General features: G+C 41.4%; 1 long non-coding RNA gene across 2 annotated transcripts in view; it reads left to right on the top strand.

Annotated features, from left to right (window-relative positions):
- LOC140459810 (uncharacterized) overlaps nt 1–23,225 on the top strand; it is a 48,736-nt gene extending 25,511 nt beyond the window's left edge. The window contains exons 3-4 of one of the 2 annotated variants that reach the window (XR_011953874.1): nt 4,019–4,187; nt 19,610–23,225. This is a non-coding gene — a long non-coding RNA (uncharacterized lncRNA). The remainder of the gene's footprint in view (nt 1–4,018; nt 4,188–19,609) is intronic. The other variant, XR_011953873.1, reaches the window with a different exon arrangement.
- The last annotated feature ends 4,182 nt before the right edge of the window (nt 23,226–27,407 follow it).

Below are 27,407 nucleotides of genomic sequence, written 5' to 3'. Positions count from 1 at the left end.
CACGCATCGTGCCTTATCAACTTTATAGAGTTCTTTGAGGAAGTAACCAAGTTGATAGATGAAGGACGGACTGTAGATGTCATATATATGGACTTTAGTCAGGCGTTTCATAAGGTTCCCCGTGGTAAACTCATGGAGAAAGTGGAGTTAGGTGAATAATGAACTGGTTGAGCAACAGGAGAAAATAGTGGTTGAAGGGAGTTTCTCGAAATGGAGAGATGTGACCAGTGGTGTTCCACAAGGATCAGTGTTGGAGCCACTGTTGTTTGTGGTGTGTGTGTGTGTGTGTGTGTGTGTCTGCCTGCAGATGACACTAACATTGGTGGAGTAGCAGAAAGCATAGTGGACTGTTAAAGAATACAGGAGAATATAGATAGACTGGAGAGTTGGGCGAAGAATTGGCGCAGATGGCATTCAATCAAGGCAAATGTGAGCTAATGCATTTCTAGAGCGAATTATACAGTAAATGGATCAGTAAATTATACAGTAAATCCAGATCAAGTCAAGAACTAGGTTTGCCTCATTGAAGTAGCAAGAGATATCTGTTCTGATTTTGATTAGTTTAGATTACCTATAATGTGGAAATAGGCCCTTCAGCCCAACAAGTCCACACCGACCCTCCGAAGAGCAATCCACCCAGACCCATTTCCCTACATTTACCCCTGCAACTATGGGCAATTTAGCATGGCCAATCCACCTAACCTGCACATCTTTGGATTGTGGGTAGAAACCAGAGTACCCGGAGGAAACCCACACAGACATGGGGAGAATGTGCAAACTCCACACATACAGCTGCCCGAGGCAGAAATTGAACCCGGGTTCGTGGTGCTGAGAGGCATCAGTGCTTACCACTGAGCCCACGGTGTATCAGGTCTCCCAATTGCACACCTCTCAGTCTGAAGCCTTTACTCAAAATCTTTTTCTCTATTTTGTGTTTAATGTTTTGACATTTCATTTGTTTTCTTTTAGTTCTCCCTTATTTAGCCCGTAAATTTCCAACAAAGAAAATCTGTGTATAGCTTTATGTCTGTTTGAAAGGGCTTAACGATTTGAATGTAAGCATAAGAGTTCCAGGGAGCTAACGTTTGAGTCTGCGCACTCTCCTCTCACTTGATAATCCTTTGCTATTCTAAACTTCATTTTGACTCCTTACTCCATGACCGTACATATTCCCCTGATGTTTAATCCATAGCTGAGTAATCCTATGTACTTGTCACTCCACATTCATCTATTACACCTATTGCCCAGTGCTGCTAGCTCTGCTGCCACTTCATACTCTCCTGGAACCAGCAGCTCAGTTCTTACTCCAGACTCCCCGACCACTTGCAGTTCTGTTGTAACTGTACATACTCCTGGCACCACCATAAATCTGAGGACCTCATGACTTCAGCCCCTCTGTCACTTCCTGCTCAATTGTGGATCTTGGCTTCCAATCACTCCCAACTCCGCTACCTCTGAGCTTCATTGTCAAACCCGTTTTCTCGAAATCTCTCCCCGAGCACTGAAACCCACCACTCTTTTCAGTATTATGAACAATGTTAAATATTCTATGCAGACTATTTTCTAATTCTCTCTGTCTCACACAGGCACACACACATACCTGGAATGAATCAGTTTGGCAACAAAAAATGGTTAGAAATTTAGAACCAATGTTTGTCTTTTCGTGATTGATGTAGGATGTTTTAATCTCACATTATGGAATATAAAAGAAAAATCAGTCTCTATTCTGTGGTGATCTCATGAATGGTAGCTTCATGCACTGAGCTTATACATATGTATCTTTTGGTATGAGGAATGATGATGTGGACGTGCTGCTATTGGACGAGGGTGGACAAAGTCAGAAGTCATACAACATCAGGTTAAAGTCCAACAAGGTTATTTGAAATCACAAGCTTTTGGAGAGCTGGTCGTTAGACAGATTAAGGCAATGTAGGAGCAGCATTCCAAAAGGTTATGATTTCAGATAAACTGATTGGTCTCATGTAACATCCAGTTTGAGGAATGTGTTTTCGCTGGCCTTTGCATTTCATGTTTTGAGATAGTTCAGACTCTTTCTTTTTGTAATTCAAATTCAATCATTTCCATAGAAGAGCATATGTGAAAATCTCAACAGATTTTGAATCAAACTGATGTCTTCTCCTATTAGCCATTGCCTAGTGTTTTGTTTTTTCTTTGCTTTTAACCAACACAACAGCAATTTTCATCTTGTCTCAGAATAAAGCACTGGCTCAGACCACAGTAGAATCTATGCAAACACTTGCATTTAAAAAGCTGTAACTGACCCTGATTGTGCGTTCCTGTCTCAAGCCATTGATGGCTGAGTGACAGTAAAATAGCTTGATTTAGAAAGATGATTCATTGGTTACGAAGGTCTACAATGACTGTGATGTGTACTGCACAAATGCCAGATGTTGAGGCGATTCCTGATTTCTAACTGGTGGTTGATTCAGTGAGCAGACATGCTTTATGTTGTTGCTCTGACATAAAAGGAACAAGCTGCTCAGTTAAACGACAGAAGGAGATTCAAAACACACCATATCAATAACGTAAGGGCTCAGTTCATAATTTTGTCACGACTGGAGAATCTAAAATCGATCCTTTTCGATCAGGAAGGATTTTACAGTCTCTGTTCAATCAGCAAGTAGAGATCACTCGATGTAGCTGATCTGCGTGATTTTTACTTTAGCTAATAAGGCTAAATAATGGAATATAAATACAACAAATATTTTATTCACCAGTACGTATGCCAGATGATCAATTGATCCAAAATGTAAAAAGCACACAATAAGTACAAGAAACATAATGCAGGGGCATACACATCACATTATTTAGGTCATAAATCCCTTGAAATAATAATGCTACTTGCCTTTAAAACTTCTCCGCAGAGTGGACTCTGACTACATTGAGATGGTGATAATACAATAAACATCTGTCATTTCGGGGGTAAGGTTTTTCCCAGTTTAGCAAGAGTGCTGGCTCATAAGGTGTCTGGTAAAACAAAGCATGCTGTACCTGGATAATGTACAAGCTAACAAAAAAGAAGCAATTTTTTCAACTGTCATTTTGTTTAGAAATGAGAAAACACAAGTTGAATTTAGATTCATAATCATTACGTGCTTAAATCCAATTGTCTTGTCAAGGGAAGATTTCTGGTTTGGGAAAAGGGAAATTCGTTGAACTGCAAATGGTTAGCATTATTCGTAGTCTTGAGGGCTCGCAGTCTTAAACTTTAAACCCTTAAAGCTAAAGTGTTGTGAGACATTAGTCCTTGAGTGCAGGCACACAGCAGTAAATGGAAAGGCTTCACCAACAATGGGCAGGACATGGGACGAGTGCAGCCAGTGTCACCAGGCATTTCTTTTAATCCATTTCACATTTGAGACACCTCTCCGGAAAGGATGTTTGGGAAATAGTTAATAGATCTGACTTGTCCACCTAAAGTTACTATAACATAAAGCCTGTTGAATGGGGAGTAATGCGAGAACCTCCTGGGAGTGCAGCATTTAACAAACAGTGAAAGCTCACGGGCAGCAATTTTGATTTTCGCGGGACTAAGATGGGACTGGAGCTTTCTAGAGGCAGCAGTCTATTTACTCTCCGTCACTAAACATACTCGAACAGAGTGAGATTCATTGTCAACAATGGAGAAATCTATTCCATTCATTTCCCAAACTGTATTTTCTGTATTAATATGCATTCTAATCTCTGTAACAGCAAAAAATGTCATTACCAGAAGGGAGGCTTGATTCAGGTTGTTTCTCATTCAATTTGTTTAGACTGGGTTACAATGAACTAGGAGATTCAGGAGTGAAAGTGCTTTCTTTGTCTCTGAGAAATCCAGACTGTAAGATACAGAAACTGCACTAAGTACCTGACTGTAACTGTTTTTATAATAACTGAATGTTTGACACTGTATTATTACTGATATCAAGCACAGTGCTATTACTATTCACTGGGGTTTGTTCTGATTTCTGCTTTTATTTTCTGTTTCCCTTTTATCTTTATATCTGATCCTCAGACTCTATAACAATGGTATCACAGATGCTTGTGCTGAGGATCTCACCTTGGCTCTCAGTGCAAGTAGATCTCTGATGTATCTGAATGTGGGTAATGATAAACTGAGAGATAAAGGAATGAAGCTACAATTGCCGGTTTGGAAAAATCAGGGTTGCACAGTATAGACATGAGTAAGTACCAGACTCTCTGAAAATGTTTGTAATAACTGTTCTTCAAAATGACTGAACATAAGTCATGCCAGTAAATGTTTAATAAACACATTACAGTATGAGCATCAGTATAGGGTTGTTATTACAACTGTATTTAACTTGTATCAGTAATAGTGTTACTGTAGTTATGACACTGGGTAAACCTTCCTGCTTATCTTAAAACCAGATAGATACAGAAAGATTCATCCTGTGCAATAATCTGTAAAAATCGAGTTGCCAAGGACTATTTAAAGTAAAGATTAACCACTTTATTTCCTAATGTAGAAGAGAGAATAACTAACAAACCACGGTTTACGATTTGTTTCTCGAACCTATCATTTAGCTTCCCTTCTACAACACTGGTCTGATAAAACTCCCAATTAAAATTTAGAAAACCACATCTCTTATCTCAAAACCAGGCAGCTGTAGAATCTTATCTTCGGATCTTCTTGTGTTTTCTTTGCTCTTTGCTCAGAATTTATGTGTCACAGGTTACTGATCAAAAAGATACTTTTAAGAGAGAGCTATTTTAAAGCAATTTGTTTACATGCTGGGCTAAGGCAGTTCTCCTCTCAACTCTTCAATTTTCCTTCTGTCTTATAACCCAGAGCATCAGGTTGTGTCATTGGCTTTTGAGATTGTCAATATACTCAATTCAAACTTGATTAGAAATTGGTATTTTTATTGTTGCATAATTTAAACTGATTGACCGGATTCGATTTTGTTTTTGTCTCCAGGCAGCGAACTACTTGAGTTGTTCAACGCAGTGTTACATACATTGCTGCCTTATTGAGAACACTTAGTGCTGTCTGGTGGTTCTGTCGCTTTTAACTCTCTTAAAAGTATACCCACATCTTCATAACACCTCCCCCCTTAAGAAAAAATGAGTCATCATAATGAAAAGATGGCTTCATTTTTTTCTCTACTTTTTTAAACACGCTCCCAGAACATACAGATAACTTTAATATAAGTTCACCTTAACACCTTCCCATTTACCCCTGTATATATACACCAAACATTTAATAGAGGCAAATCTCATCCAAACTCTGTTAGTTAAATCCGCAATAACGCATCTGTGACTACATTCATACGACCCACAATGTGCATGATTTTTAAATTATTAGTCTGTAACATAAGACTCCAACAAAATAATCTCTCATGTAAAATGTTCTCATCTTTAAAATGTTGTAAACCTGTAAGTGGATTGTGGTCAGTGTACACAATGATCTCTGGCACATTGCTGTTGACATACACATCCAAATATCTCTCCACCCTTCAGGCACTCTGCCTGTGTTCCTGATTGAAGGGCTTTTGCCCGAAACATCGATTTTCCTGCTCCTTGGATGCTGCCTGAACTGCTGTGCTTTTCCAGCACCACTCTACTTCAGAATACACATCAAAATATTGCAAGACCTGTACCGTACTCAAAAGTTCATTTTCGATTGTAGAATATTCCCTCTGATGGATGTTTATCTTCTTCGAAAAGTAACCAAGTGACAGTTCAATCCCATTCTCATTTTCCTGAGCAGTACTACTCCAACACCAATGTCACTAGCATTGATGCGGACTTTAAAAGGTTTTGAAATGTTTGGTGTTGCTAAATCTGGTTTGATGTTTAATATAGATTTCTAATGGTCGAATGCCTCCTGGCATCGTTCTGACCACCGAAACTTTGTGTTGTTCTTAAGCAAGTTGGTTAACGTTGCCACTACACTGCTGAAGTTTGGAACAAATTTCCGATAGAATCCGCTGAGTCTGAAGCACCTCTTTTTTTTATTTTAAAGAGTTTGGTCATGGAAATTCCTCGATGGCCTTCATCTTTGCGTTCCATAGGGTCAACCTTCCATGACTGATGTTATGTCAAAAGAACGTCACCTCTACTTTAATGAATTCCATTTTATTTAAGTTTGCCTCCAGTTTTGATTCTCGTAGTCATTCAAAGAGCTCTGCTAACTGTACCAAGTGATCTTTCCAGAATTTACTAAACATCACTACATCGTCAAAATAAACTGCGCAGTGCCACAATGCTGTTCATGAGTCTTTGGAATGTAGCAGGCATGTTCTTCATTCCAAAGGGCGTTAGTTTAAATTGATACAGCAGATTTAGGGTTACAAACACAAATTTCTTTTGCTGTTTCTGGTAATGTGTGGTCACTGGCAGGTAACTTTAAGTCCAACTTGGACTTTCTCGATACGGTCCTCCAGTCTATGAATTGGATATGAATCTAATTTTGTAATGACGTTGACTTTCGGATAATCCACGCAGAATCATTAAATCCTATCCACTTTGGGAACTAACGCGATCGGCAAACTCCACGTGCTGTGGCTTAGATAAATAATGTTCTCGTTGAGCATGGCCTCCACCTCAACATCCTTACTCAGTATATTTCCAATCATATCCTGGCCTTTCTTGGAGTCGCTGGTAAGCCTCCCAAATGGCTATTGATATGTTTAACAGTAGTAATTTCCCGATCTTTCTTTCTGTCACTCTCCATGTTCATGTTATTCCGATTGAGCCTCAGTTTTTCAATTCTCTCCTTCATTCCCTGCCTCTGCTTTCAACCCATGAGACTAACATCAGAGAACGTCTGTTCATCCTCAAGGTCTATGACATTCCAACAATGAACGATGCAGGAATTAACATATTTGGTGAAAGTGAAGACTACAGAGTTGAAGAGTGTGGAGCTGGAAAAACGCAGCCAGACAGTCAACATCCAAGGAACAGGAGAGTCGATGTTTCCGGGTTATGCCCGAAAAGTTGACTCACCTGCTCCTCGGATGCTGCCTGAACATGAATTAAGATATTGGCTGACTGTCCTTTCACCTGCTCCTTAGTAAGTGCTTTCCCAATTGTCCTATCTAAATTCATTGGATTAGCTTTCTTACAGCATGGAAACAGACCTTTTGGCCCAACAAGTACACACCGACCCATTCCCCCACCCCCCTCACCTAATGCACCTAACACTGTGGGCAACTTAGCTTGGCCAATTCACCTGATCTGCACATCTTTGGATTGTGAGAGGAAACCGGAGCACACGGTTGAAGCCCACACGGACACGGGGAGAATGTGCAAACTACGCGCAGGCAGTTGCCTGAGGAGGGAATTGAACCCAGGTCCCTGGTGCCGTGAGCCACCATGCCGCTTCACTCCACATTAATTAACACCACATCCCACCCCAACTTTGCCAACCAGAATCCAGCCACTGTTTTGTGTTTGAAAGTATCCTACAGGTTATTCACAGATGCCCTGTCACTTTCTTGATCACTGAAAGACTATATTTTAATAATCGATAATATTTTAATGATCCAAGTTACTATTGCATCCTCCTTATTTTATTGAGTGGTGGTCAACACCTCAGTCTTCAGCTGCTATAAGCAAAATACTTAGTTCCAAACACCATCTTGATCAATCTCCTCTGCACTCTTTCCAGTGTGCTTCCTCCTCTCAGTAGATTCCGAGCAAGGCTCTAGCGGTTGGTCCAACAAATTGTCCATACCACTTCATTTCCCATTTTGTGCTCAATGGTCTGTAGTTTCCTTCATTTTCTTTTCTTCCTTCCTTATTTATACCGTATTGCTCCCAACAAGAAAATTTGTGTGTAGCGTTGAGTCAGTTTGAGAGATCTTATCGATTTGAATGTAAGCATGGAAATTCAAGGGAATTAACTTTTCTGAGACTGAACATTCCCCTCTCACTACATAATCACCCGCTACCTCATACTTCCCTCTAACTCTACACTACGTCTCCTTACATACTCCTCTGAAGCTAAATACTATAGCTGAGTAATTCTACTCATCTTCATCCACTCTCCTTTTTTTTACTTGCTAATTCCTTATCACCTCTGGTACTTGCAGCTCCGTTCTAACTCCGTACTACCCTACGACTTGCAGTTCTGTTGTCACACTACACGCTCCTAGCACCCCCATCAGTCTCAGGAACTTCTGACCTCTGTCACTCCCTGCTCCTTTGTGAATCCTGGCTTCCAAGCACTCCCAAGTCCTGCTACCTCTCAGCTCCACTGCCATTCATGTTTTCTCCAAATCCCTCCCCGATTCTCTGTCAGCACTGAATCTTCAGTATTATAAACTATACTAAATCTTCTATATATTGCATTTTCCAAATTTTCTTGCGCTCTCTCTTGGATGCTCGCACGCATACGCGCACACGAATTTATTTTGCAACAAAATACGGTCAGAAATTTCCAAGCACTGTTTGTCTTTTAGTGACTCTAATAAGATATTTCAGTCTCACACAGTTTATATCGTCCACATTAGGAAATATAAAGTAATGATCAGCATCTACTCTGTGGTGATCTCGTGGGTGGCAGCCTCATACATTCAGTTTGTAAATATGTATCTGTTAGTATGACGAATGATGATGTGGACATGCTGCTTTTGGACTGGGTGGACAAATTCAGAAGTCATACAACACGAGGTCATATCCAACAGATTTATTTCAAGTCACGAGCTTTTGGAATGCTAATCCTTAAACAAGATAAGGGAACGAAGAGGCAGCGCTCCAAAATGTTATGATTTCAAATGAACTGTATAAACTATAACCTGATGTCATGCAACTTCCACTTTTGAGGAGTGACCATTCCCTGTCTTTTGCATCCATATTTTGAAACTGTTCGGACTGTTTCATTTTGGAATTCAAATGCTACTGAGTGGTGTGGTATTCCAATTCCCGTTTCTACAGCATGTGGCACATAGCCTTGGCATGGTAAGTGCCACAACTAAATCCTCCTTCAAAGTTTTGAGGGTCTCTGCCTCTTCACTCTTCACCCCCCCCCCCCCCCCCCCCCCCCCCACTCCCGCTTAATATGAAGCAAGTCCCAGAATCCCCCCCATCATCTGCCCCCTTCCCCCAAATCACTGAACCCGACACCAAGGGGAAAAACGACCTTCCTATCTACCCTATCGATGGCTCACTTCATTTTATCTATTTCAGTCACATCCCCTGTCAAACTCCTCTGCCCTAAGGAAAATATTCCACACTCTGTCCCAATCTCTCTTCGATAACTGAAACTCTCCAGCACCAGACGGCATCCTGTTTAATCTCCCTCTGCCTTCTCTGCCGGTACTGTCACATTCCTCCTATTATGTAAATTCCAGAATACTCTTGTTGAGTGGCCACACCGAATTTGTATACGGTTGCCAGCCAAACTCACCTCTTAAACTCGATGTCTTGGTTACTGAAGGCAAGTATCCCATAATCCTTCTGAAACTCTTTATCTCTCCTGTCCTGCTACCTTCAGGGATAGATGTACACGTACACCAAGATCCCTCTGTACTTTCCATAGTCCTAGCGTTCATCATTTAATCCTTACCATGCTTGAATGAACACTGCTCTGGTTTTGCCTGGAGTGGACTGGCAACCGTGTGCCAAGAGGTAGCATCGGATATAAAAGGCACCAAAACAAGCTTAACGTGCCCAGTGCAAGTGATGCATGTTGTCAAGCTGCTCTGTCCCAGTCTGTTCACCAAAGCAAAGAGAGGCACACCAAAGCCTCACGCCTGGTGTTTTTTTTCCCCATGGTGTGTGTGCGCAGGTGTAAAACACAGTGAAGGACGCAAAGTGCATGAATCTTTATTCAATTTCCACTACCAGGAAGATATGAAAAACACCTGAGTGGCTAGTGACAAGCACTGCCCTTCAAACCACAGGGCAATGCTGTGTGATCAAAACAGTGAAGGGGAGGGTAGGGACTAAATCAAAATAGAGTTGGACAGGGAAATAATACACTCCACTCCCTGTGGCGCCCACCTCTCCCTGAACGACTCCAGGGTGTTGGTGGACACCGCGTGCTCCTTCTCCAAGGACACCCGGGCTCTAACGTAACCCCGGAAGATGGGCAGGCAGTCGGCCCTAACGACCCCCTCCACGGCCCGCTGCCTGGACCTGTTGATGGCCAGTTTGGCCAGGCCCAGGAGCAGACCCACGAGGAGGTCCTCGGACCTGCCCTCCCTCCTCCGTACCGGGTGCCCGAAGATCAGGAGCGTGGGACTGAAGTGCAGCCAAAAACAGAGGAGAAGGTTTTTGAGAAAATCAAAAAGGGAGTGCCCACACCCAATATATACATGGTCTACGGACTCCACAGCACCTCAGAACAAGCAGTTGGGCTGGGAGTCCATGAACCACCGCAACCTGCGGTTGCAGGGGACTGCTGCATGCAGCACCCTCCACCCCAGATCCCCGAGAGAAAGGGGGAGGACTCCCACGTAGAGAGCCCTCCACTGGGGATCCCCACCACCCGGTGGCAAATGGGCACGCTAAGGCATGTCCGGGCGGTGGATGAGGGAGAAGAGGTGGACGGTGTGCAGCAGCAGTCGATACAGGGCCTTCCTTTTCATATCCCTGAAAGAAACAAAATTAAAATTCCGGAGGCGGTTCAGGTTGTGGGGCACAGGCTCCCGCGGGAACGCCTTGTGTTTAAACAGACAACACAATCACCATCATTGGCGGCATCAGAGCACATCCATTGTATCGTCAAGTTTATCTAACTACCCAGACTGCAAGGCTTCTGGCCGTTCCACAATTCTGACTTTTGACCCTGAAAAGAATTTATTATCTTGCATGCCAACCTCTTCTTGTACACACTTAGACCCCGTTCCTCTCAGTTTTGCCCTTGTTACGTGTTTCATTCGCTCAGATAGTATGAGACTCAGATCCTGAAGGAAGGTTTCCTCATGGTTTACCTTCTCAAAAAATTTGGGAAATATTAATAAATTCACCTCTATTTGACACCTTTGCCTTAATGGCGCACTATTCAGGAGTAGGTGGAGCTGTATGCATAATGAGCTGAAGAGTGGCAGATGGAGTTTCATGCAGAGAAGTGCGGAGTGTTAGGAAGGACTGGCAGGATTGACACGGGGGAGTGGGGACAAGGCCCTGGGGAGTGTTGCTGTACAAAGAGACTTACGGGTTCAGGTACATAGTTCCTTGAAATTTGCGTCACACATAGACAGGGAAGAAGATATTTGGCATTCTTTTTTTCTTTGCTAAGTACAGAGTATAGGAGTTGTACGTTACGGCTGTACAGGGCATTGGCAAGGGAGAAAGTGTGGATAGCCAATCAGAGTCGAAAAGTATGGTGCTGGAAAAGCACAGCAGATCAGATAGCAGGAGAATTGACGTTTTGAGGAATCCTGATGAAGAGCTTATGTTCTAAATGTCGATTATCCTGGCCCCAGGACATTGATAAGGCTACTTTTTGTCGTCCTGTGTACTGTTCCGCTCTCCCTCCTATAGGAAGGGCATCGTTAACTTGGAAAGGCTTCATGGATGTTACTGATTCTGGAGGATTTGAGTTCTAGAGAAAGACTGGAGAGGCTGGGACCATAAGACGATATGACCATAATGACATAGGAGCTGGTATTAGGCATTTCGTTCCATTGAGTTCTCTTCAGTATTTAATCATGGCTAATAGGTTTTTCAACACTCTTTTCCCACTTTCTCCCCGAAACTTGGATCCCCTTGGCATTAAAGAACTTATCTCCCTGTTTTAATATAGTCAATGACCTGGGTTGCACAGCCTTATCTCGCAATGAATTCAAAAGATTTACCACCTCCTGACTACAGAAATGTTGGAGGCTAATGGTGACCTTATAAACGTTTATGAAATCATGAGGGATATTAATAGCCAAAGGTCCTCACAGTGTAGACAAGTCCAAAACTAGAGGGCCAGGTTTAAGGTGAGAAGGGAAAGATTTATAAGGCATCTTGGGCAACCTTTCCTTGCAGAGAGTGGTGCATGAATGGAATAATCTATCCGAGAAAGTGGTGGAGGAGTGTAACATTACTATATATAAAAGGCAACTACATGGGTACATGAAGAGGAACTGTTAAGAAGGATATGGGTCAAATACACGTACATGGGGCGAGTTCCACATGGCAAAGCTTGTCCATTGCCATCCTCTATGAAAGGACAGTGAATAAATCGCATACTGCCCTTGACTTTATGAGTAAAGGTGCAGCCTCAGTCACGCTGACATTACACAATTAACTATGAATGACTCACAGCCAAAATGTGAATTCTGCTCTGTTTCTGTCTATCTCTATCTCTCTCACTCTGCAGAATCTGGCTTTGTTTCAGATTTTAAGCGTTTCTTGTTGTGAAACTGAACAAAACATTCCCCAGCTATGGAGGCATGGGATTTTAGCCTGTGTCCCTCCAGTCTGTGATCCTTAATTACCAATGCAGTGAGCTTCCCCCACCCGCTGATGACACTTACATTCTGCTCTCTGTTACCTAACCCCGACAGAGGTGTCAACCTAGCTGGATCAGAATTACTGTGGGTGCAGTTTGTAACAGATGTCGTCAATCCTCCCCAGACACATTTTATATTTTGTTTCTCCCGGATCTTGTCCACCATAGTTGGCAAATCTGTACGACAGAGCTGGGCAACCGCGCCTCACACATCTTTGACAATAATAATGTCATGGTATATACTCGGCAGTCCCAAGCTTTGCATGATAGCTTGGAAAATCAGCAGCATGAAACGATTACTGCAACAGAGCAAATGGGGATTAATGCAGTGACCATCAACCACTCTTCAAATCAGTATCACATTCATTAATATCCTGGCGATTAACACTGTCAGGATTACACACTTTGCATTTGGGAACAGAATCCCAGTGAATGCTCTTGCTTGCCTTGTCTATTTAAGTTGTTCTCTATCACTACCACATCAACCAATTCTCTCATCCTATGACTGCTTGGGGTCCTAGTCCCCCTTGCAAAACTTGTTTAAACTTTCTACAATCAAATCTCGAGGGCAAGAAGAAATCCTTAAGTACATCAGTGAGTGTGGGATGATTATGAAATGTATGAAGTAACACATAAATTACCAGTTACTGTTGAAGGAAATACAATTTTCTCTTTTGAAAAAAAAAGCAAATGCTTGAAACTGTACACTAATGTGGGTTTTTTCTCACTTTTCAGAGAAGTTATAGAATCATGTCTTTTTTTCAAATAAAACTGTACAGTAACATCTCCTCAGAGATTCTGACTTAGATTGAATTAATGGATTTTCCTACTGAGAATAATATTGTAGGAGCAATGAAATTGTAACACAATGGAACTGAAATAGAAATGACTCACCATCTGAGTACTTGTGTGAAATAAGCAACGTTATACAAAGTTACCTACTTAAAATCATAAGAAGTGCGCTATAACAATTGAATAGGAGACGGGGAACTTCAAAGAAGAGCAAGAGGAAAAATGTATTCGAAAAGCTCATGTGATTAGATGCTCATAAGTAACCTGGACCTGGTGGCTTTCCACCTTGCATTCGTTTAAGAGGAATGTTTGGAAGAATATTTATATTGTATGTCATCAGCTCTTTCAAATTTCCTTCACTTGATAGCGTGGGGAGTCGGTCAATGAACAGAGTTAATCTTGAGTTTGACAAGCTTAGTTTTCGACAAACAATCCTCCAGTAATAATGGAAGGGAAATGAAAAACTTCACAGATCACAATCAAGTCAACCTTTTTATTTTGTATTAATTTCTGGCATGATATTGTTATTGACTAGGCCAGTATTCCTTTTCCATCTATAACAGTCCTTGAAGATGTTGCTGAACAGTTGTCCCAAGATATTTCCCAGTGCAGTTCCAACTGGGAATATGATGTTTCTTGGTGATGAACTTGAAGACAGTGCTCCCTTTTCTTTGCTGCTGTTGTGATTGTGGGTAGTAGGCTTTGTGCGCTCAGATGGTGCTATCTGGGGAGCCTTGTTGAGGCTGCAGTGCATCTTGTAGATGTAACACACTGCTGTCTAAGTATCAAAGTGGAGGGCATGCATATTGCGTTAGTGGTTTTGTCAAATGTTCTGTCAAGGATTTAGGCTGTTGGGGAACTGCGCTCATAGAGGCAACTGGCAAATAATCCACCTCAAACCTGGCTCAAGCATTTTAGATCATGGGCAGTTCTTGCGGAGTCAGATGGCGAGTTGCTGTCCATAGACCTCCCAGCCTCAGACTTATGCTTCTTGCCCTGGCACTTGCGTGATTGATTCAGGTCAGTTGCTCGGCAATCATAATCCCCAGCACTTTAGCACTGTGAACTTCAGTGAAAATTTGGTGATGCTATTGCTATTCGAAGCCAATGGATAGAGGACAGATTTTCTTTTGTTGGTGATGTCCATTGCCTAGCACTTTTCCAGGAAAGGACAGGTCACCCTGTTGGGAGATTTTCAGGAAAGGCCATGTCACTCTGTTCGAAGATTTCTAAAGGCATCCGAAAATTTCTATTGATGTAGAGAAAAGGATTGCAAAGACTACTCTGGATAGGAGTGAAACTGGCCAGTAATTTTTTTAAAGGAGGCTTTAAATTTCCAAATATTAACTGCAAACGCTGTGCTTGTGGTACATTAGGTGGGTCAGTTTTTGTCCAATGTGTTCAGGAGTGTTTCCTGACACAGTTTGTCGATAGGTGAATAAGAGGCAAAACCACATTGGATTTGGCAGTCGGTAATGAACCAGGTGAGGTGTTAGGTTTGGACATAAGTGAGCACTTTGGTGATTGTTACCACAATTTGATTACATTTATTTTAGCGATGGAAAAGAGTAGGTATGTACCACAGAGCAGGAGTTAAAGCTGGGGGAAAGGCAATTATGATAAGATTAGGCAAGATTTAGAATGAATCGAATGGGGGAAGCTGCAGTGGATTAGCACAATTGAAATGTGGAGCTTGGTCAAGGAACAGCTACTGAGTGTCCTTGATAAGTATAAGCCTTCAGACAGAGAGGAGATTGTCAAGTGAAGGAAATGTGATTTACTAAAAAAATTGAATCTCAAGAGAAAGAATGAGGCTTATGTGAGGATGAGACATGAAGGCCCAGCCAGTAAGCATCTAACGACAGAGTTGAGAAGAGCAAGGAGATGACAGGCAAAGTCTTCGTCTGGCAGGATCAAAGAAAACCCTGAAGTTTTCTGTAGATATGTCAGGAATAAAAGAATAACAAGAGTAAGAATAGGGAGAGTCAAACACAACAGTGGGGAATGGTGTGTGGAGTGGGAGGAGATAGGAGAGTTGCTAAATGAATATATTTCATCAGTATTCACACTGGAAAATGATAATATTGTTGAGGATAATACTGAGACACAGGCCACTAGACTGGATAGGATTGGGGGTCATAAGGAGGAGGTGTTAGCAATTCTGGAGAGTTTAAAAATAGATAAGTCCCTTGGGCCAGATGCTATTTATCTTTGGATTCTTTGGGATTCTAGAGAGAAAATTGCAGAATCTTTGACTTTGATCTTTATTTCATAATTGTCTGTGGGAATAGTGCCAGGAGACTAGAGGACAGCAAATGTTATCCCCTTGATGATAAAGGGGCGTAGGGACAATCCTAGTAATTAAAGACCAGTAAACCTTTCTTCGGTTGTGGGTAAAGTGTGGGAAAGGATTATAAGAGATAAGATTTATAATCAATCTGGAAACGAATAACTTGATTAGGGATGGTTAACACGGTTTTGTCAAGTGTAGGTCGTGCCTCACAAAGCTTATAAAGTTTTTCAGAAGGCGACCAAGCAGGTGAATGCGTGTAGTGTATATGGATTTCAAGAAAGCGTTTGATAAGGTTCCCCATGATAGGCTATTGCAGAAAATGTGGATGTATGGGATTGAGGGTGATTTAGTGGTTTTGATCAGAAAATAGCTAGCTGAAAGAAGACGGAGGGTATGGTTGATGGAAAATGCTCATTCCAGTGATCAGTTACTTGTGGCTTCCCACAGGAATCTGTTTTGGATGCATTGCTGTATGTTATTTTTATAAATATCCTGGATGAGGGCATAGAGGGATCGGTTAGGAAATTTGCGCATGACACTGAGGTCAGTGGAGTTGTGGACAGCGCCGAAGGATGTTGCAGGTTACAGAGGTTCACACATTAGCTGCAGAGCTGGGCCGAGAGGTGGGCAATTGAGTTTAATGCAGAAAAGGTTGAGGTAATTTGCTTTGGAATGAGTAACAGGAACACAGAGTATTGGGTGAATCATAAGATTCTTGGCAGTGTGGGTAAGCAGACAGCTCTCAGTGTCCATGTACATAGATCCCAGGTTGATAGGGTTGTTAAGAAGGTATATAGTGTGTCAGCTTTTATTGGTCGAGTGGTTGAGTTTCTGAGCCATGAGGTCATTTTGCAGCTGTACAAAACTGCCACACTTGGAGTAATGCGGTTACCGATTTTATTGGAAGAATGTGGAAAGGGTCTAGTGGAGATTTACCAGGATGTTACCTGTTATGGAGGGAATGTCTGATGCAGAAAGGCTGAGGAACTTGAGGCTGATTTCGATAGGAAGAAAAAGATTGAGAGATGACTTAATAGAGACAGAGAAGATAATCAGAGAATTAAGCAGGGTGGACAGTGAGAGACGTGTTCCTCGGATGGTGATGGGTAGCACGGGTGGACACAACTTTATATTGAGGGGTGTTAGATATAGGACAGAGGTCAGAAGTAGTTTCTTCACTCAGAGTAGTAAGGGTGTGGAATGCCCTGCCTGCAACAGTAGCAGATTCGCCAACTTTAGCAGCATTTAAATGGTCATTTGGTAAACATACAAAATGAAAATGGATTAGTGTTGGATAGATCAGCTTCAGATTAGTTTCACAGGTCAGCGCAACATCGAGTTGGCACTGCGTTGTAATGTTCGATGTTCTACGCTCTTGTCAAGCACATTTTTTATTTGGATACCATCCCATTCTTGCTGCATTTGAATAAAGTATTTAAGGGGTTGTGAATAGTGCTGAACGTGGTACAACCATCAGTGAAAATCCCCAGTTCTGACCTTGTGAGAGAGAGAGAATGATGGAGCAAGCTCGATTGGAAGATTGGCCTAACCTTTCAGTAGATTTCTGTGATATAACCTCAGGAAATGTGTAAGTATTTTGTTGCTTCCTGTTCAAACTCTCACCTCCGTATAACTAGCTCAGAATTCCTTCACAACTGTACTACCTTTGGAGTATTTTTTCTGGCATGCATTACAATGACAAATAATGTAGCCTAGCGATACCACCTTGAGTACCATGAGGAATGACAAATAAATGCTGGGTTTGCTCATAAAACCTGCATTCTGAATGTGATGCATTCTCGTGTATTTACATTTTTTAATGTTATGTGACAGGTTACAGTGGGATATAGATAAGTTGCAGAGCTGGGCAGAAAGGTGGCAAATGGAGTTCAATGTAGCTAAGTGTGAAGTCATTCACTTTGGTAGGAGTAACAAGAAGATGGATTACTGGGCTAATGGTAGGCTACTTGGTAGTGTGGATGAGCAGAGGGATCTTGGTGTCCATGTACACAGATCTCTGAAAGTTGCCACCCAGGTAAATAGTGCTGTGAAGAAGGCATATGGCGTACTGGGCTTTATTGGTAGAGGAATTGAGTTCCGGAGTCCTGAGGTCATGTTGCAGTTGTAGAAGACTCTGGTGCGGCAGCATCTGGAGTATTGTGTGCAGTTTTGGTCGCCATACTATAGGAAGGATGTGGAGGCACTGGAACGGGTGCAGAGGAGGTTTACCAGGATGTTGCCTGGCATGGTAGGAAGATCGTATGAGGAAAGGCTGAGGCACTTGGGGCTGTTTTCATTGGAGAAAAGAAGGTTTAGGGGAGATTTGATAGAGGTGTACAAGATGATTAGGGGTTTAGATAGGGTTGCCAGTGAGAACCTTTTTCCTCTAATGGAGTCAGCTGTTACTAGGGGACGCAGCTTTAAATTAAGGGGTGGTAGGTATAGGACAGATGTTAGGGGTAGATTCTTTACTCAGCGGGTTGTGAGTTCATGGAATGCCCTGCCAGTATCAGTGGTGGACTCTCCCTCTTTATGGTCATTCAAGCGAGCATTGGATAAGCATATGGAGGTTATTGGGCTAGTGTAGGTTATGTAGGCTTCGGTCGGCGCAACATCGAGGGCCGAAGGGCTTGTATTGCGCTGTATTTTTCTATGTTCTATGTTCTAACTGTTGGTTTACAAAAGTTTATTTGTATTCTAGCTTTCAATAAAATACAGACATGATAATTCCCCGTTATTCAACTTGTACTCATGATGCCTCGGGCCTAATGACATTATATGGTTAATATCAGGTTGCAAATCCATCTGTTGCCAATAATATTAGTGTGTTCTGTTTTCGAGAATAAGATGCATTTGTTCTCAGCAAGAATGATTTTTCTGTCAGATGAGGGGGACATGGTGGCAATAATTATCTTAAGACGTGTGGTTCTCCCATGGCAAAGAAATGATCAGATAATCAACACCAATAAAAGGTAACTTATCCAAGAATTGTAAGATAGCTAGACTGATCACAGAATATTATTACTGCACTACGTCCTAGAAAGTTAGAGAAGCTACGTCCTGCTAGAAGATTCACGCTGGTGGATCATGAAGGGGCCAAGAATAGAGTTAGCATGTTAGATTTCCTCAGATAATACGCCTCATCAAGCAGACCTGGCGAGAATCATGAGTTTACTCGGAGTGAACCGATAGTGTCCTTGATTTAAATTGATGAGACATTGGAACAGGGTTCTCTGTCATGACCCGACAAAAGAGCAACATTCACTCATAAATCAGCATTCAATTAAGGAGAGCGGAGGCCAGGGCGACTCTTTCATACATGCTCAGGCCAATTAAAGCAACCTTCAATTAACTTGTAAAAATCAATCTATGTTCCCCAATAAAGCAATGCCATGCAAAGTACAACATTCTTTGACTACAGAATAAAACTCCACCTGCACTTTCACGATCAGACTTTCCCAAGACTGGCACAGTACAAATTGTATAAAGTGCAAGTTTTTTTTGAAGTATTCAACATTCCCACGGCAGGCAGCGTGCAGATTTAGTATCAGAATGTTGTCTATCTATTTCCCTCTAAAAGTTCGAAATGGCAGGTAGCAAAGCTTGTCAAGTGCATTTAACCTTACAAGAGGATTCGCAGTAAGATTAAAATCAATTGGCAAAAGTGAGGATTGCATACGCTGGAAACCAGACTTTAGATCAGAGTGGTGCTGAAAAAGCACAACAGGTCAGGCAGCATCTGAGGAGCAGGAAGATCGATGTTTCGGGCAAAAGCCCTTCATCAGTCAAGGAGGCTTCCTGTAGAGTAATGGGGCTGGCATTTCCAAGTTGATAAACATGTCTTCACGATGCTATGTCCACATCCCTGCTACCTGGTGTTACAGAAAAGGCCAGACATCGTCAAGACATTTTAAGAAGTTAGCTCTGACCATAGATTTTCCTGTTGTTTTAGGCAGATGTAAGGTTGCTATCCCAAGATTGATACAGTAGGCCAAAACACTTGGCACTTAATGTCGCCGTTATACTTGCTGCTGTTCAGCTTTTTACTAACTGTTCGTCATTGTAGTAGCTTTATACTTCATTTAATTCTCTTGTTTCTTTCTCCTCAGATTCATTCTTCGCCCAACTGAAGACAAATGCTGACAAATTGCGTGTTCTCCTTTTCTGTTCGTTCAGTTCCTCACCTGGACACCTTGTTCCATTATAAGCTGCATCAAATGTTGACTCTCAGTCACTTGGATTTAAACACTAACTGATACATTTTTACAAACGGATGTTTCGCAGCATTCTTTATCTGGTGTCTGAAATTATTTTGTGTCACCACATATATAAATGCATTTGTGCAACAGCTTAAGTTTCGTAGCATATATGCGACTTGTTCAAAAATATCATAAGCAGCATAATCCAAGTGATAAGAGACATCAAAGAAATATAAAATATACATCAACCAAAGAAGTAGGAAGCTGCCTGATATGGCAAACAATAAAATCACAGAGTTCTTTCTGCTCTCTATCTCTGGATCATTCTCTGTTTTTCTCTGATCCCTGAGTCCCTGACGCACCTTTATTGCCTCAAAGATGTGTCTCACTGTCAGAGCATTGAGCAAGAGAATGAAAGCAAATGGCAAAATTGGTGTTAGAAATTTTTCAAAATATCGAAAACTAACCCATTGAGGATGATAATGATAACTTTCCCTGTCAGAACAGTACCATGGAAGATTGTTGATAAACATTTTAGGCTCAAATCAAAAGTAAATAGGAATATTCTTTAAAACAAAGAAAATGCATATTGTTGTTCCTATTTTCATCGCTGTTTTCTCAGTGCAATAATTAGTTTTCATTTGATGAATGCAAATGGCAACAAAACGATCAAAAGAGAAAGCGACAGTTAACCAGACAGAACAGTCAATGGATGAACAATTCAAGGCATAAATAATAGTACAAACAGGAGTGATGTCAAGGAAACACCGTGGATAATAATAGTAACTGAACTGACCAAGTATGACGTCGAAGACAATGAACAGAAGATCTGATGCTGCCATAGCCACCAAATATTGAGTGGTGCAGGTAGAAAGCCCACACTTGCCCCCAGACAAAAATACAATCGCCACTAGATTACTTACAGTGTGGAAACAGGCCCTTCGGCTCAACATGTCCACACCGCCCCGCCAAAGCGCAACCCACCAATACATCTACCCCTTACCTAACACTACGGGCAATTTAGCATGGCCAATTCACCTGACCTGCACATCTTTGGAGTGTGGGAAGCAACCGGAGGAAACCCACGCAGACACGGGGAGAATGTGCAAACTCCACACAGAGAGTCGCCCGAGGTGGGAATTGAACCTGGGTCTCTGGCGCTGTGAGGCAGCAGTGCGAACCACTGTGCCGCCATGCCGCCACTAGATTAACTGTAAGAGACAGAAAAGTAAGATAGACTTGAAGTTACAGATAATGTATTCTCTGTACCTGAACCACACTGTAAGTGATGGATTTTAGCATAAACATTGTTGTTGTTCAGTGTCACATAATTTTTTTTTAAAAATTGAAATACAGCAGAAAACCGTCACAGAAGGAATCCATTGTATTCTTTTAAATAACAGACATTGTGTCCAACATGAGTAGCGGGTTACTTCTAGTGTATGCAACAGCTGAGTTCCTCTGTTTTATAGTTTGTTCTGACTGGCTTGAATTGCCCTTCAGAAGACAACGTTTGAGGCAAAATGAATTGGCAAAACAAAGAATAGGAAGCACCTAACACAGATATGGTTTACAAAATTTCTGTTTTCGTTGCTTAGCCTTCACAGCTTAGAGCGCTACAACAATTGTAGACACTGATATGAGATTCACAAAATGGGCTTGCTGTCAAAGTCATAAGATGTTCCAGTAAAATTAACTATTCGAGTATGGAAAACCAAGCACAGACAGCAGCACTGACAACGCTGTGGATGCGTATCCTGGAAAGGATGTGTATCCTGGCTTTCAGACCAGCAAGAGTTCGGAAATTCAGTGCATCATGCAAAATAACTCATGACGCAGACTATTCTCTGGGATAAGCTGACGCCTTGAATTTGGGAAGACCTCAGCACTACACATGGAATTCTCTTTTGGACGTTAAGTCACGCTCAGATTCAGAAATATCCTCTGTCTTATTTGCAAATAGTGAACATTTTAAAACTTGTTAAAACGTGATCGCAATGGACATCTGACTTTCTGACCGCTTGCATTAACTGGGATGCAGAAAATCGTTTTTGGAATTTCTGCTCAGCAGCAGTGATGAAACAATGATATAAATCCAAGTCAGAATGAAATCTGGTTTGAATGGGAGCTTGTATGTGATGTTGTTTCAATGCATCTGTTATTTTTATTCTTTTATGTGCTGGAGGTCATTGTTGTCCGAGGTGATGTCAGAAGGGACTTGGTGTGTTACTACTTTGCATCTTATAGTTGCTATTAATTGATAGTCGTTAGTGCTGTTGGTGAAAGGTGTGAGTACCGATCGTAGTGGGTGGCACACTAGTCAATTGACAACTTGCTCTGTAGAACGTCCAGCTTCTTGAGTGTTGCTAGAGCTGCAATCATCCATGAAAATGAACAGCATTCAGTTCTTGAGTTATGCTTTCCTGGTAGTGGAAATGAATTTATCAGCAGGCCACTGAAAATTAGTGTCTGATGCACTCCTGTGTGCACAGCACAGATACGGCTGAATCAGTTTATTTTTCTTTCAATGATTGGCTCGGAGTATGGATGGTCAGGCACTCAGTGATGGCAATGTCATAGCAAGGCAACAGCAAACTGGTAAATTCTAACAATTTGAAGCTGGTCAATGTGTGACTCTGTCACATGTGAATGTTACATTCAGCCCAAATAGATATTATGTTACTGTATATGGATAGAGACATCTTCATTATCTATGCACAATCGCTCGGAAATATCACTTTGAAAATGATGCTGGAAGAAAGGACATGGATGAGACAACTAGAGATGTTATGCTCTCGGGCATACCCTGACGAGCTCCTGCAGACAACAATGGTGGCTTAGCTGATTCACTTAAAACAGCTGGAACCAAATTCAGCGGGAAATTAAAAATTGTTATAATTTGATTGAGCCCAGTTTGACAACGACTCCTTGTTGTGAATATATGTTAAAAATGTTCATGTCTATGAGCGAAGCATTTTTTTCAGTAATGAAACAAAACTGTAAAAAGAACAAGTGCAGCTGGTTGAGGTTCAGTTTATCAATCTGTCAATTCCAGTAAATCAAGCCTGAGTATATCACAGTTTACAGTTAACATGCGATGGTGTTCACAGGTCAAGAGGTCGTATTACCCCAAAAAAAGGTTCTGACAAAGTTTGAAGACCAGGGCAGAGTCAACATGTTTGCCATTATCACATTAAATAAAGTGAAAAGCTAACAATTCTGAAAATTTAACTTGTGAACTCTCAAATGTAGTGTTAGTGACATGAAGTACGAAGAGGGCGGGCAGAATCGACTCAATATGTTGCAGAAAACATAGCTCATTTACATGTTCGACACACACGGACAAACTTGCATCTCTCTCTTGAATTTTGCTGAGAGAATGTTAAGTACAGCTCTCATGTTGGGCATGAAACTTCAGCAAATGAGAAAGACCACAACTGGAGTTTATGAATATGAAATATGCATTACAGCTTGGAACAAATCGGAATGGCAGAGATGCGTAGGTTACATTAAAATGTTATATTAATGTTCTGTGTTCTGCACTGTTGATTCCATAAAATGTTCATCAATTCCATTAATAATCCAGAAATTATATTACAGGCACTAAACCAGAACATTCGTTAAAACAGTCATTTTTATTCCCATTAATATTCTCATTTTCATTTTTTATATATTGTCTTAATACTGATTGATGCACAATTCTCATCAAACCAACTTCACCAGGAGGACCCACATCACAGAGAACCACAACAATCAGTGGAAAATAACTGTAGAAGCGTTATGATTTCCTGATTTGAAAATAGTTTATCAGAATCTAATCAGACACAGATATGAAATACTGTCAATATTTCCAGCTTTATGTCAATTTCTTATTAATGTGCAAGTGTTAGATTGAACTTGCTATGTACCACATACTTTTGGAGAAAACATGGCTGTATTACATTTCATTGAAACAACATTGTTGCTGTGCTATTTTGTTTTGTCATTTAAAAAAAAGCACATCTGTTTGTCACCAATGGAATATACTACATTGTAAATGTAGTGCCAGAAAATTGAATAAACTGAGACAATTTCCCACCTCCAGTCCATTGTGTGACCAATCCACTTTGACGACTGCACTATTGGGCAGAATAGATATAAGCGTATCACACGATGATTCTTGGTCCTACTTACTTCTGGGGTCTGAAATTCTATTTCATTCAGTTGTTCACAAATTGTTACATTCTGTAATCAGAGATGCTTTGACACACATAAAAGCACTGTGGAATGTTGTTCACCTTCATTTAGTAACCCATACTAATTGTAGTTCTAAGTTTAGAGATCCTCTAGGGAAATAAAGACTAAACTTCAAGGGCAGAATAAAGGACTCCAAGAGAGGCATGAAAGAAGACGAGTATCCCAGAAAAGTCAAGCTTGAGTATTATAATAACCTCTGGCTTTATGACAATAGTGCATGTTCTCTGAATCCTCCAAAGTCTTATCTGCTGCCAAATGAAACCTTCCACCCAACACTCCAACAAATCATTTTCTTTCGTTGTGGAATTGAATAAACAGAACGTTATTGCATCAATGATTGTTATTAATGGTTTAACTCCTGTCATGTAAAATACAACTAAGCCAGACATGGCCACACGGCACTATTGATGCAACATGTGGTGGCAATGTAATGTGACCATGTTCAGCTTAGCCTTACCGTCAGTACAAACATTTTATCAACTTCCACATGCTAGCGGGCAGCAGCAAGTAATTTGAATACTTCTTCACTCCCATCCCAAAATAATTTAGATTCTTCAGTAATCAACAAACGTGTTGGCTTACTCAGCACCTAAATGTAATCTTCAATAAACAACCTTAGTATGATACAGCGATCCGAACATGATGAAATAAAATATATGTGGGCAACACGGTGGCACAGTGGTTAGCACTGCTGCCTCACAGCGCCAGAGACCTGGGTTCATTCCTGCCTCAGGCGACTGTGTGGAGTTTGCACATTCTCCCCGTGTCTGCGTGAGTTTCCTCCGGGTGCTCCGGTTTCCTCCCACAGTCCAAAAATGGGCAGGTTAGGTGAATTGACCATGCTAAATTGCCCGTAGTGCTAGGTGCAGGGGTAACGGGTCAGGTTGGGTGCGCTTCGGCGGGTCGGTGTGGACTTGTTGGGCCAAAGGGCCTGTTTCCACACTGTAAGTAATCTAATCATCCAACCCGAATGAGTAAACTATCCTCAACAGACCTATGCAGGTCAGTTCCTTGAATGGTCATTCTCAACCAGCAAAGGTTCTAGTCAGGAACGACTTCACACAAAACGATTAGAGTTGAACTGACTTCACACATACGTACACATTCCAATCTTCAAAAGAATAAGAAGATGCAGCAGAATTTCTGAGAAGCAGTTTGAAAATGTTTGACCAGGGACATCTTGAACTACATTACATCATATGTGGCAATCGGTGAAATGACTCCTTTGGCCACAAGGCATGGAACAGTATGCTATATCAGATTCGACAGATGACTGATACTCCTTTTTTCAGATGACCTCTGTTGAAGTATAATGAATCTACTGGTGACACTGCAAGTCTCTAAGTCACTAGGTCCCTCAAAGCTGCACGTTCGATCAAATGGAGATCACAGCAGCACAGCTGACTTACACAAATTATGACTGGATCTGTTTGAACCCGATTATCACCTTGGAAGAGCAGAAAATGAAATCGAGAGTCTGAAATTATGTAGCAGTCCCACCAGTCGTCAGTGAAAAATGTATTCTGACAGTCTTTCTGAGCTCGCTGGACGATTATAACAGAGAGGTAAAAACAATGACTGCAGATGCTGGGTTAGTGGTGCTAGAAAAGCACAGCAGTTCAGGCAGCATCCGAGAGCAGTAAAATTCCTGATGAAGGGCTTTTGCCCGAAACGTCGATTTTACTGCACCTCGGATGCTGCCTGAACTGCTGTGCTTTTCCAGCACCACTAATCCAGATTATAAAAGAGAGACCACAGCATTGACAGAGATCAACAGTTCGTTTTCTAACACCGTGTGTCTCACTGTAAATCGGTCTACAAATATAGCCAGCGTCTTCAACGACAAAATGTCACACCAAAATCATTGGCAGCAACATCGTAGCAATAAAAGTAACAATAATAATAAATTAATAGAATAATAGAACCCTTATGGTGCAGAGGGAGGCCATTTGAAACATTGAACCTGCAAAGAACAAACCACTCAGACACATTCCTCATCCTATCTCCTTAAGCCTGCAACCACCATGGCCAATCCATCTAATCTGCACGTATTTGGATTGTGGGAGGAAAATAGAGCACACAGTGAAAGGCAATGCGGACAACTGGCAAATGTGCAAACTCTGTTGGCCAAGGCTACAATTGCACCTGGGACTCTGGCGCTGTGAGACAGCAGTGTTAACCAAATACACAATGCTAACTAAGACAAAATCATATTCCAAAACATACGATCTGGGAGGAACCTTACATGAACCAACAGCATTCTGAGAACATCAAATTGAACAGCAACAATGGGAAGGGTGAGAAACATCATGTTTGTTAAACCAATTTGAACCAATTTGGTGGCACTGTTGCCACTGCACTGTCAATAATTGTCCTGTTAAATTCTACACCAGAGATGTGTGCCGCATATTATACATGTCACAACTAACACGTCAATTTGAGTTCAAATAATTTGAACAATACACTTTTAATTTCAATTTTACATTTTAATTGGAGCCTTGTGCTCAGCACTCATCCCAGCTATCTGTCCTCACACATGTCATGTCTCCACGCATCCACTGACTCAATCACGAGGTATTCAAAGCTATCCATGCTGACCTTCACTATCTCTCCATAACCACGTTCTCAACCCAGTTTTGCATATGTTACATCTGGTCAAATTTCATTCAAATCAAGGCATTGGAAATAGCAAATGTGACTATAAAGAAATTGTTATAAAACCCACTTCAGCGATCGCAAGCTTTGCAATTCCAAAGTTAAAAATCACACAACACCGGGTTATAGTCCAACAGGTTTAATTGGAAGCACACTAGCTTTCGGAGCGACGCTCCTTCATCAGGTGATGAAGGAGCGTCGCTCCGAAAGCTCGGGTGCTTCCAATTAAATCTGTTGGACTATAACCCGGTGTTGTGTGATTTTTAACTTTGCACACCCCAGTCCAACGCCAGCATCTCCGAATCACATTTGCAATTCCACTGAGAGATCAATCTTGCTGAACAGTTTTTTTTGGACAAAGCAGTACTGATGTTCAGCCAAACTCTGTCAATGAGGTGTCAATGCAAGCATATTCTGTACAATACAGAAAAAGAGGCAATGCTGCACATTACTGTCGAGTCTCCTGAACTATAAACAATACACTTGAAACTTAAGAAATGAGGACACTATTTGTTGCAATTGCCATTTAATTTGCTGAATGTAAATAAACAAATTATCAGTCCGAGAGTGGAAATGAGAATGATTCAATGCACTGAATTATACAAAGTAGATTGTTACAACACCTAACAGGAATACCAACAATAGCAAGAATAGTGTAATATACTTTTGCGACCATTCTTGTTGATGAAACAATCTCTCCCTGCTGCTGAAAATCTTTTGGATTTGAAGAATCTTCCTGCAACTGTTGATGAGCCAGTTCAGAGGTGATACTTTATGCTGTGTGTTATCTCCGATGGGAACCTGTGATTACACTTGA

This window comes from Chiloscyllium punctatum, chromosome 35, assembly GCF_047496795.1.
Source record: "Chiloscyllium punctatum isolate Juve2018m chromosome 35, sChiPun1.3, whole genome shotgun sequence".
Lineage (NCBI taxonomy): Eukaryota > Metazoa > Chordata > Chondrichthyes > Orectolobiformes > Hemiscylliidae > Chiloscyllium > Chiloscyllium punctatum.
This window is presented reverse-complemented; position numbering and strand designations above follow the sequence as displayed.